We start from the raw sequence: 13,114 nt of genomic DNA on the forward strand, positions 1-13,114 counted from the left end.
GCTTGTTTTCTCCCATTATTAAGTCCAAGCATCATCATTCTTCACTTTGCTCCAAAATAAATTTACAATAAAAATTACCTGCTCTTCCATTTTTAACCAGCCAGTTAGGTTTTGCTATTTGGCATACCATAATATTTTTTAGATGGGAACTACTGTTTTGATGAAGTACAGTGAATTCAGGCTTTGAAGCTGGCTCAGCCACCTGGAACTGTGTGATGAATCCTGTTCAAACCTCAGTGGCCTAGGCTGTAAAATGGGGATATTAATACTTACCTTAAATGATCAGTGTTGAAAACCAAACTAGAATCTATATTTAAAATATGCCTGGCACAGGAACTGCTACCTAGGAGACACTCAAAAAGGGAGTTTCTTTTACTTTCTTTAACCACCAGAGATGACAAGACGGCCTTTAGTGCTTTCATAGAGTTAGGACTGAATCTCACACCTGGTGTCAGGAAAAACGTTCTATCAGAGACTGAGGGTTTTATTCCAAAGAAGGTTTGACTGTCAAATCACTGCTGAGGACAGTCTAAGGTAACAGCTACGGGCTCATGACGTCCCTGTAGAAGACAGAGGCCCCTGGCTCCTGCTCTCCTCCCTCCATTTAAGGACAATCATTGGTATTTTACTTTTAGTTCCAGCAGTGACTCACTTTTGGCATTAATACATGAAACAAAACATGTAACTCAAGCCCGGCATGGTAGCAGACACCTATAATCCCAGCATTTCAGGAGGCTAAAGCGGGAGGATCGCTCGAGGCCAGGAGTTTGAGATCAGCCTAGGCAACATAACAAGACCCCATCTCTACAAAAAAAAATTTTTTTTTAATTAGGCAGGGGAGGTGGTGCTCACCTGTAGTCCCAGCTACTCAGGAGGCTGAAGTGGGAAGACCACTTGAGCCCAGGAGTGGGAGGCTGCAGTGAACTATGATCACACTGCCGCACTCCAGCCTGGGCAAGAGTGAGAGACCCTGTCTCTAAATAATAAAATAAAAAATAAAAAATGTTGTGACTCAAAATACCAGTTACTGTGAGTAAAATATATTGTTCCCCCGATTCCCGACTGGTTCACACATATAAATTGTCACAATCCACTTAGACATTTATTGAGTGTGAGACAGTAGCAAGATCTTGTGGATAATCAGACTGTCCTATGTATTGAGGTGGTGCAGACAACAGGAACGTGCCAGCCTCTGAGAGAACTGAGTAATAAAAGGAGACAGTCCAGAATGTGTGTCACCTCTCCCTGTGTTTAGGAGCCTTCTGTGTACATTTAGATTTTTAGGATATCCATGGTGTCACAGATACCACAAATATCTGAGAGTTTTAACCAAATTAACATGTCCCCAGAGGCAAACAAATGGACTACATTATTTTCCCTGTATTCTGCCTGAATTTATTTATTAATTGCTTGCTTGTGTTGGCATTGGGTAGACAAAACCTTAGAAAACTATTAATGCAAGCAAACCTTGTTCAAAAAATTAGTCTGTCTGTGCCAGGCACAAATCCCTCTAATTCTGCCCTCAAGTTTTGTGGACAGAGTTCAAAAGAAGTCAGTAAAATTGACTCAAATAAATTATATGTGCAAATGAGCAAGAAGCAGTTACACTTTAAAATGCCTTGTACTAAGTATCCATCCATAGGGTCGTTAAGGAATTTAAGAATTTTCAGCATTATTTCTGATATATTGGAAAGGTTCAAATGCTGCTTCGTCAGCCAAGTCCTTCCCAGCCTCTGTGGAGTAGAGCAGGATCCCAGCCCTGCCTCCCAGCCTCCTGCTGACTCAGCCTGGAAGACTGCTCCAGAAGCACCTTCGAGGACTGGGGGTTCCATGTGAGGGAAGGAGGAGACCCCAGGGCAAGTGCATGCCCTGTCTGTCATTCACAGGCTTCCCCTCCTCTTAGAGGAGCCTGGTCACTCGCACCACTTTTCCTACAGTGGCTGAAACATTTCACTGCACTTTCTTGAAGCTGTTTTAAATTCCACAAGTCAAAGTGAAAGCATGTGTGTTAACAAGTATTCAAAATGCACTCCTCTCAGGAAGGATTGTGAGCTATCCTTCCTTAACAGATTTCTTCCAATTGCCTTCTTCCTGGCATGAAGCTCATTCTGGCTCCCCAAGGAGCTGGAAGTTTCCACTGGAGAGTCAAAAACATCACTTTAGATTAGGGTGGCTTGGGGAGAACTTGGAGCCAAATGAAAGCCCCAAGTGCCAGTGATGCTGGAGAAAGGGGCAGAGCTAGAGCAAGGGAAAGACACAGAAAGTTAGGGAGTGGGCAAGAGGCTGAACACCCGCTGAGCACACTGCCTGGGATTGACCCTTTGCTTAGGGAAGCAGAAGGAGATTTTCTTCCACTGTCCTTAGAACTCACATTCTTACTCTTTGATTTTTGAGCTTTGTCATAGGTGAGTCAGTAGGGATAACCTGGAATAGGTGCTCTACCAGCACCTACTTCCTCAGCTGTTAAAAAATATTCTGTGATTCTACAGAGACACATAGCATAGGTAGACACAGAACCATAGGATAATGTAAGCTTCTGTGACACACAGATTCCCAAAATTCAACAGTTTAATCACAGTAGCCATTGCTTTCTGGTTGATGTCACAGGCCAGGGTTGATATTAACATGGAACTGGGTGGGGTCGGGGGGATGCCTCTTCTCCAGATGGTGATTCAGATGTAACAAGGCTGCTTCCATCTTATGACTTCAGAACTCCCTAAGGCAAGGATTCTAGAAGTGTGGTCCATGGAGCAGCAGTCTTGGCATCACCTGGCAGCTTGTCAGAAATGCAGCTTCTCAGACCTACCATGAACCTCCCGAGTCAGACACTCTCAGAATAGAGCCCTGCCATCTGGGGCAAGGGCAGGCATTGAACAAGCCCTTCAGGTGATTCTGATACAGCTAACATTTGGGAACCACTTCATGATTTATATGCGGCTAGTGAAAGGAGAAAGAAAGCCGAGGATAAGAAGCTGCTGCTTAAAAGCCTTGGACCAGAAGTGACTCACATCATTTTTGCTCTCATTTTACTGGTGAGAACCAGTCACGTGACTGTACCTAGCTGCAAGAGCTGCTAGAAAATATAGTTTATGCAGTTATAACAGCACATCATGGACCATATAAAAATAGATTTTGGTGGATAGATAGCCATATTTGCCAAAATAGCCCTCTGCAGTAGGAATATTGTCATTATTTATAATGTCACATGGGAAAAAGCAATTCCAGATCCAAATTGGAAACCTATGCTAGGTTTCCTCAACCCCAGCAACTATGGACATTTGGGGCAGATAATTCTTTGTTGTGGAGACTGTCTTGTATATTGCAGAATGTTAGCATCCCTGGCTTCTACCAACTGGATAATAGTAGCACCTTCGCCTCCCCACTCTTCCCTCCCACTTTGTGGACAATGAGAACTATCTCTAGACAGTGCCATATGTTCCCTAGGGGTCAAAATCACTCCAGTTAAAAAAACCACTGGCCTCAACAGAAAATTGATAAATTGATCTTTGGAACACAAGCTGCCCATAAGTTGGGTACTCCCAGAATGTTGACTTTCTTCTGATCTATGTTAGCCTTTCTCTTGAAACTCTCTGCTAGTAATGAGGATTATTCTGATTATTCCACAGTTTACTATCACATCCGCCTTACCCACATAAAAACAAACTTCCAAAGCCAGAGGCATCTGTGTTTGTTGACTTCAGAGTTGTGAGAGAGCTAATCCTATTTACAATTCCCCTTTCTGGCTACCCAGGGCTTCTAAAAACAAACTTCTCTTTATGTAAAAATACACAGAAGTTATATCACATTTCTTCTTAGTAGCCTTAAGTTTAAATGATTCAAGTTTAGGAAGAGAGACGAGGGAAAGCTCTACTTGTCTAACACAGGCTTAGTTTCCAGAAAAACTCAATTTATTTTTGAATGCAGAAGATTTTCCCACTGAAAACAATCTGTTGGCTTCACTTCCATGTGATAAAATGATGTCGAACTGAAAATGGAACCACATAGCAAGATTGCATTATCCTGGAACATTTTGAAATCAGATTGACATTTTTGCTGAAAGTAGGTACCTTTGCAAGGTCACAGGATTCCAGTGAGGGTAAAAATGAAATGTAATTCAATTCTAGACCCAAACCAGGGTTTGATTAATAATAAGACTGTATTAAATCTTTTCAATCAACTTCTTCAGAGTATTTGAAGTGAAAGGGAAAAAAAGGAATTGCAATGGATCGTGTCCCAAATGGAAAGACAGGCAGCAAAATAATGCATCTAAAGGACTTTTCTTTTAAAAGATAGATCCATTTAGCAGGGGTAGTTCTGCATCCCTGTCCATCTACTGCTCATTTTCTTTTGGGTTCCAATTGTGCTTTTAAACAAAAAAAATGACCTCCTCTTATCCATTCACTTATGCATTCATCCAATGCTTGCAGAGCACCTACGCTATGAGAGGCGCCATCTAGCTCTGGAAATGCCACAGCAGAGGCAGCAAACCAGAGGTCAGCTCTCACCAAACGTACTTTCCAGGATAGAGAGACAGATCTTAAAGACTAGAATATAAACAAGATCATGTCCAATGGTGATCAGTGCAATGAAAAACAAACAGCCAGGCGCAGTGGCTCACGCCTGTAATCCCAGCACTTTGGGAGGCCGAGGCGGGCGGATCACAAGGTCAGGAGATCAAAACCATCTTGGCCAACATGGTGAAACCCTGTCTCTACAAAAATACAAAAAAATAATAATAATAATAACCAGGCGTGGTAGTGTGTACCTGTAGTCCCAGCTACTCGGGAGGCTGAGGCAAGGGAATCACTTGAACCCAGGAGGCGGAGGTTGTAGTGAGCCAAGATTGTGCCACTGCACTCCAGCCTGGGCAATAGAGCGAGACTCTGTATAAAAAAAAAAAAAAAAAAAAAAAAAAAAAAAACCTGGGTGAAGGTGAGAGCATTTAGATCTAATGGTCAGGGCAGCCCTTCTGAGGACTGAGATGATGGGCACAGCCAAGGGATGACTCAGGGGAGCACTGCAGGTGGGAGAAGCTGTAAGTACAAAGGCCTCAAGGCAAGAAGAAATCTGGTTCAAAATAAACTTCATCTTCGTACATTTTTCAATTCCTACATTTTTCATTCTTCCAGCTATCCTCATATCTTTCCACTTTCTTCAGTAAAAGATCCTAACCTTTCCCCTGAACTCCGCACTCATATCTACTCACTCAGCCTCTCTGCTTGGAAGACTAATAGGCAGCTCGGATGTAATATGATGGGAACGCAACCCTTGATCGCCCTTATACACCCAAACATGCTCTTCCGCTAGGTTCCCCAATTCTTCCAGTGCTGAGTTCTCCCCTCATCCCCCTCATCTGACCCATCAACAAACATCAGCCTCTGACAGATCTTCAGCACCTACCGTGCTGTCGTCAGTGGTCTGATCTGCATTCACTTCTTGCCTGGACTAAAAAGGCAGCCTCCTCACTAGCCTCCTATCACCAGCCTGTTTTCCTATCAGAGTCAGAGTTTTTAAGCATAGAACAGATCCTATCACTCTCTAGCATTAAAACCTTCCTAAAGTTTTCTGTCTCAAAATAAAATTCAAAAGCCTTGCGATTCAAAAGCCCAGTATGATTTGGCTATGTCACCTCTCTGGCATTATCTCCTTCTACTGCCTCCCAGCTCCACCCTGTTTATCCTACTCCCGTCACACCAGCCTCCTTGCCACAGCTTAAGCACACCAGTCATAGGCCTGCCTCAGGATTTTGTACCTACTATTCCCGAAGCCTAGAACGCTTTTCCTCCAGATACCCAGATGGCTTCTCCCTCTATTAGGTTCTCTGCTCAAATGTCACCTAACCAGAAAGGCTTTCCTAACCATGCTAACATCTCTCCCCTCACATGTAAATACTCTCTATCCCCTTACCCTACTTTGGTTTTCTTCATACCACCTGACATAATCTAGAAGCACCTTTAAATTAAGGTCTTATTTGCCACCTGAATGAATTAATCAGTGAATGAATATGTGAATATCACCATCCCATATCTAGAGGGCCTGAAACCACTGCCATAGTTCAATTTGAAAACATTTACTGAGTTTTGTGTTCTGGGTATTATGCAAAACCTAAGAACTATGTAAGGAAGATAAAACTCCAAACTTTTAAAAAACTGGGAGTTGGAGAAAAAGACCACATTAAAGTATTGATTCATTTCAGACAATGATTTAATAATACAAGTGTCATGGGCAGTATGTTTCATTAGATTTCTAAGAAAGAGAGAACAAAGTGGACTAGAGTATTCCAGGAAAACTTCATAGGAGTGGGTTGAGGGAAGAAAGATCGTTCAAATGGGTGAAGTTTGGAGAAGTACAAAGGAAAGGCAGAAACCCAGCACTAAAGCGACGAATTGATGGTGACCATGGCACAGAGGTGGGGATAACAGTAGTTTATGGGAGGAGAGAAACCTGTCTTGCTTATGGAAGTTCTCAATGGAGAAGAGGAAGTATACAGGAAAAGTAGGGTGGGGTTCTGAGTGAAAGGTATCTCTGGGCTATGGGAAGCTATTGGGTTGTGCTTGCTGAGTTGAATCGTGACCTCATAAAGCTAGGTTTTGAGGAAGCTGTTCTGAGGAACATCAGCAGGATGGACTGGAAGAAGAAGAGAATAGAGGCTTGAGGCCAAGACCAGAGAGTGGTTCGGGGCACAGGCAGGTTGTGAGATGGGTCTTGGGCCAAGGTGGTGCAGTGGGAAATGAGAGGAGCTGGGCTCTCATGTACCTCGTCCTCTGCTGCATCAGAATCTCTGGTCGGGATGCTGGCATGAGTGACTACATATATTTTTAAGTTCCACGTGATTCTGATGTGCACTTCTAGTGGAAAAAAAAAAAAAACAAGTCTAGTTGTAAACCTCCATTTGGAGATGAGGTAACAGAAATCTAAATGAGGTAACCTGCTTATGGTCATGCAGCCTGTGGGGCAGGCCTGATGGCAGATACCAGAACTCTTGACTCTCAAAATAAGATTTTAAAGGATCTCAATAAATAATAAAAAGGCTGAAACTGAACTTGCAGAAACTATTCCGAAACCATTGCATTAATCTATGTATGTAACCTGACATTACTGAAGAATCAGAAAATTCGTCCATTCATTGATTTGTTGGAAAAATCTTTATTGAATGCCTACTGTATGCTTAGTATTGCTGTAGATGTCATAGCTAAACAGAACTGGCCAATTGCAATGTACAGTAATAAGGGCTCTGATAGGGCAAACATGGATTGTGTTAGGAATATAACCCAGCCTAACCCAGACCCAGATGTCAGAGGAGGCTTTGTGGAGAAAACAGTGTCTCATTTGAGCTCTGAAGACCAGTTGGAATTCGGTGAAGTTTTGGTGAGGGTTACAGGAGAAAGAACTAGAGAAAATTTAGATGAGTAAAAAAGATTTGGGCATAGAAAATTATATGCGCAAAGGTCTCTTTTGCCTCAGCATTTATTTCAGTGCCTTAAATGCTGCACATCAGTTCATGACAATGATCACGATTTGGGCCTCATGAGGTATAGCAATCTTTTTCCTCATCAAACTGTACTTTCAAAGTATCCTCTTTTGCATCTCTAATACACCTTCTTACAGTTTACCTTTTAAAAGAGTCATGTTTGTAGGACCATGAACACTGGAGCAGAGCAGCCAAACTCTGTCATCCTTGCACTGTGTCTGGGATAAAGCTTAGCATATAGTGAGTGCTCAGGAAATGCTTTTAGTTCATTGCTTTGCACCTTAAATAAAGATGCCCTAAGAAATATTTATGTTCCTGTGATTTAAGTTTAGCTATGTCTGACCTTCACCTATTCAGAACACATTTGCAAATTTGTAATTGATTAAAAGCTTCACTTTTGCCCTTTAAAGATAAACAGGAAGCTGCACATTTTCTGCAGCAGGAGTGCCTGCCAGATAGCTTTCCTTGGTTCAATAGTTTCCTATTGTTATGAATAGAACATCAACATAATTAACATAAGAATCCCTTAGAGGCCAATTTTAAATGAAACCACATTTAATTGCAGGTAATTCCTTTATTCCCCAAGGTGATGCTAAATTTCCAACTGGGCATATGAAATATGTCAAAATCTCTGCAAAGTAAAGCCATTTAAAATGAAATGGTATAGTCTATCAACCCTCAAACGTATAAAATTATTTTGATTAGTTGGCCAAAACAAAGAGAAAAAGCAAGGTAAAACCCAAAGACTCAAACTCAAAGTATCCATAAAACAATACAAAATACAAGTTTTGACAAGTTCTAGATTTCTTGAGTTTTTAAGAGAAATGGTTTGTGTTTTTTGGAAATAATGTTTAACTAAAAAGAAAATCCTAAGTCAATATTCATTTTTCATTTTTAGTATTTTGCTGGTACCCTAATAATCTATTTCAATCCTAAAATCCTCTATTGCCCAAAACCATAGCGTAAAGAAGATAGGATCAGTATGCCCAGAGTCTCCAACTAGGAGGTAATCAATACATGTACATTAAATGAACCAATGAATGCATTGGTTTTACATTTATCTAGGCTCCAAATGTGTGATAAGCAACTTCAGAGTCATAAAGAATGAGTAGGACATAGACAATAGTCCACCTCATCTGGAGTTCTACATTAGCTTCACTTTGTCCACCTGGCAGCCTCACCATTCTCATGTCCATCCCCGTGCTTCCAGTGCCACAGTGCCATGCATGCCACATGCTACCAGGGCTATGGACAGATGATCCCATCTCTAAAAACACCCTGTATCTATGTTTTTTTAGGTGGTTATAACATTGAGAAGGCATCCTCTTTTCAATATCTTGGGGTTTGGCCCCAATTAACAATGTTTCTCAACCTGCCACAAGACAGTGGCTGTACTTTTCCATTTGTTTCTGAAATCTCTACATTGCATCTCCTGTAAATATAGGGTATTCTATATATAGATATAGGTTGTTTCAGAAGTCAGCATAACATATATTTGAGTATAATTTTAAACCAAGAATTGCTCATGTATAGATAATTTAGATTTAAGAGCATAGTCACCCTAGTTTAACATAATAACAATACATTATTAAACATTCTTAGTAAGATTAATGATTGCTTACCTCCTTGCCCTTAATATCCAGCATGAAAGAGTTTATAGTAGGCATGTTATTGTAACTTTTAATTTTTATTCTAGTTTCTCATCTTTGTCACAAAGACACAAAGTTAAAAAACTACAAATATTTCTATCAATGAGAACTATTAATACTTAGCCACTCATTGTCTAATACTTCTAACATTATGTACTTTGCCATGGTGCTGCTTTATGGACCTATCACTATGAGCTTGAGGAAAGGAGAAATTGGAAAGTTCACTTTTCTTTTTTTTTTTTTTTTGGTTGCCCAGGCTGGAGTGCAATGGCACGATCTCAGCTCACTGCAACCTCCACCTCCCAGGTTTAAGTGATTCTCCTGCCTCAGCCTCCATAGTAGCTGGAATTACAGGCATCCATCACCACGCCCAGATAAGTTTTTGTATTTTTAGTAGAGACGGGGTTTTACTATGTTGGCCAGGCTGGTCTTGAACTCCTGACCTCAGGTAATCCACCTCCCTCAGCCTCCCAAAGTGCTGAGATTACAGGTGTGAGCCACCCCCTCCCCCAGCTGGAAAGTTCACTTTCTAGCTCTAATCTTGTACTGTGACTAAACACTGCTAGGAGCTTTACCTTGACCTATAAATTCTCTCCTCAGATACAGAAGTCTATTGTAAGACTGTTTCCTTGAGTTCTCATTCCCTAATGATCCCATTTGTATTTCCTGGTGAGAACACTATTAAAATAGTTGCCAGTATTAAGGGTTATTAATATCCCCACTCTTATCCCCAGCTGGGTGTGAATGCACTCGTACTTCTGGTGGGGCCTTTTCTTCTTGAGTACAACCATGTCAAGTGTTCAGAATTTCTGATGTGTAAGAACTTTTTTATTAATATCTACTTCAAATGGTATCTTCCTTATCTATAGGCCATTTCCATGTCTACACGGAGATTTAGAATAATTTCCTTTCTCCATTACATTTTGTTCCTTGAAGGTATTTTATAATCAGAGTGCATGTTCTTCTCTCTTTCGGAGATTTCCTTGTTTCAGGCAAAACATATTAAGTCTCTCTAGTCGAATCCTGTGGATCTTGTGTTATGCCACTTGTCTCTTGAATAGTCTCAGCATGGAGATAAGAATGAGCAGTATATTCTAAGTTGAGAACCTAGAAACAAAAACCAGTATGGTTATAGTTTTTCTCATCCTGCCCTGTATCTACTTTTTAAAATTCCTTTAATGTATGAATACAGATTTAGAAATTTAGAAACCTAAATCCTATAATAAATATTATAAAAAGTAGATCATTGAAATTGTATATGTATGATTTAAAGCTTTCAATAAAAATAACCAAATCACTACCTCTTTGGGTTATACTCGCTGTCATTATAAATCTTTATTTGTCCTATTACACAATATAACAGGGACTATAAATGTCTTGCACATCGTGTGTTGCCCAAGAGAGACCTTCCATTTTAGCTCCTTTCCTTTACTACTTGTGCTTTTATTTACTCTTCTTCCAAGTCTAAATTTCTATTTTTATTAGTGTCATCACACTTCAACTTCAAGTTCTAGTATTTCTTTTTTTTTTTTTTTTTTTTTTTTTTTGAGATGAAGTCTCACTCTGTCACCCAGGCTGCAGTGCAATGGCACAATCTTGGCTCACTGCAACCTCCACCTGCCAACTTCAACCAATTCCCCTGCTTCAGCCTCCCGAGTAGCTGGGACTACAGGTGTGCACCCCCATACCCAGCTAATTTTTGTATTTTTAGTAGAGATGGGGTTTCACCATGTTGGCCAGGCTAGTGTCAAACTCCTGACCCCATGATTTGCCCACCTCAGCCTCCCAAAGTGCTGGGATTATGGCGTGAGCCACCATGCCCAGCCCTTCATTTTTAATACCTCTTGCAAATATATTTAATATGGATTCATAAAAATGCAATTAGCATATTATTACAAAAGAAAAAGTAAAAGAAGAAGAAAAATCAGGTTTTAATATACTAGTTTATAGATTTTGTAAAACTATGTAATCATTCTAGAGTAATTTTAAATGCCATTTAAGTAGTTAATTTTCAGTGGTCCATAAGCTTAGTTTTCTTTGTTGTCTGACACATTTGATTCTTAAAAAGTAATTGTTCCCAGAAAGTTTCTTTTGTATATACAGTCAATATTATTCTAAAATGTTATGGAAAGGCAAAATAACTAGAATAGCTAAAACAATTTTGAAAACAAAATTAAGGTGGGCAGAATCACTCTACCCAATGTTAAGACTTATTATATAGCTACAATAATTAAGACAGTGTGCTGTTAGAAGAAGGACAGACACATAGATCAATGGAACAATGTAGAGAACTGAGAAATAGACCTACAAAAATATACCCAGCTGGTTTTTGATGGAGTTCCAAAAGCAATTCAATGAAGCAATTAAATATCCATAGGTGAAAAAATGAACCTCAACCTAAACCTCTCACCTTATATAGAAATTCGATCAAAGTGATCATGGACCTAAATGTACAACTGTAACACTTTCAGAAAAAAATAGGGAAAAACCTTTGCGATCTAGGGCTAAGCACAGAGTTTTTAGACATGACTCCAAAAGCATAATTTATAAAAAGCAAAATCAACAAATTAGACCTCATCAAAATTGAAAACTTTTTCTCTGCAAAGGACTCTTTTAAGATGATGAAAAGAGAAGCCACAGAGTGGGAGAAAATATTTGCAAACCATGCATCCAACAAAGGACTATTATATAGAATTGTTAAGAACTCTCAAAACTCAACAATAAACACTCAACAATCCGATTTTTAAAAATGAGTTAAAGACATGAAGGGCCATTTCACCCAAGAGGGTATATGGATAACAAACAAATACATTTCAAAATGCTCAAGACCATTTTACTGTTAGGAAAATGCAAATTAAAACCACAACAAACCATCACCACATACTTATCAGAATGACTAAAATGAAAAATAGTGACAACACCAAATCTGCCAAGGAGGCAGAGAAATTGGATGACTTATATATTGCTGGTAGGAATGTAAAATGTTACAACCACTCTGGAAAACAATTGAGTAATTTCTTAAAAACCTAAATATGGAAATACTATACTACCTAGTGATTGTACTCCTGGGCATATATCTCAGGGAAATGAAAACTTACGTTCACACAATAATCTGTATGTAAATTTTAGCATCCTTTGCTGTAATAGCCAAAAACTGAAAACAACTCAGATATCCTTCAACAGACAGGTGGTAAAATAAACTGTGGAACATCCAGACTGTGGAATATTGCTCAGTAATAAAAAGGAACAACTACCAATAATTCAGCAACCTGAATGGTTATCCAGCAAATTATGCTGGGTTAAAAAAAAGGCAGTTCCGAGAGACTATATACTGCATGGTTCCATTTATATAACTTTCTTGAAATGACAAAATCATCTTAACAGAGAATAGATTATTGGTGGTTAGGAATTAAGGAGTGAGTGTGTGGGAGTGAAGTAGGTGTGGTTATAAAAGGGCAATGTGAAGGATCCTTGTGGTGATGGAAATGGTTTTTTTTTTTTCTCTCTCTCTGTCTCTTTAGAGCCAGGGTCTTGCTCTGTCACCCAGACTGATGGCATAATCCTAGCTCATTACAGCCTTGAACTCCTGGGCTTAAGTGATCCTTTCGAGTAGCTGGGTCTAAAGACACATGCCACCATGCCTGGCTAATTTTTAAAAAAAATTTTTTTTAGAGACAGGGTCTTGCTTTGTTGCCCAGGCTGATCTCAAATGCCTGACTTCATGTGATTTTCCCACTTCAGCTTCCCAAAGTGCTGAGATTACAAGTGTGAGCCACTGCACCCAGCCAGAAATGTTCTTTATCTTGACTGGCTCGATGTCAATATTCTGGTTGAGCTATATAGTTTTGCATGATATCATTGAGAGGAAACTGAAGAAAGAGTATACAGTGTCTTTCTGTATTATTTCTTACAACTCTTTATGAATCTATAATTATCTCAAAATAAAAAGATGAATTAAAAAATTGTGTCAGCACATTGTAAGGATGAATCCATT

At 39.7% G+C, this 13,114-nt stretch overlaps 1 protein-coding gene across 8 annotated transcripts in view; it reads left to right on the forward strand.

Annotated features, from left to right (window-relative positions):
- Nucleotides 1-13,114, forward strand: part of SLC9A9 (solute carrier family 9 member A9) — a 588,523-nt gene that overhangs the window by 380,366 nt on the left and 195,043 nt on the right. The window lies entirely within an intron of this gene.

This window comes from Papio anubis, chromosome 2, assembly GCF_008728515.1.
Source record: "Papio anubis isolate 15944 chromosome 2, Panubis1.0, whole genome shotgun sequence".
Lineage (NCBI taxonomy): Eukaryota > Metazoa > Chordata > Mammalia > Primates > Cercopithecidae > Papio > Papio anubis.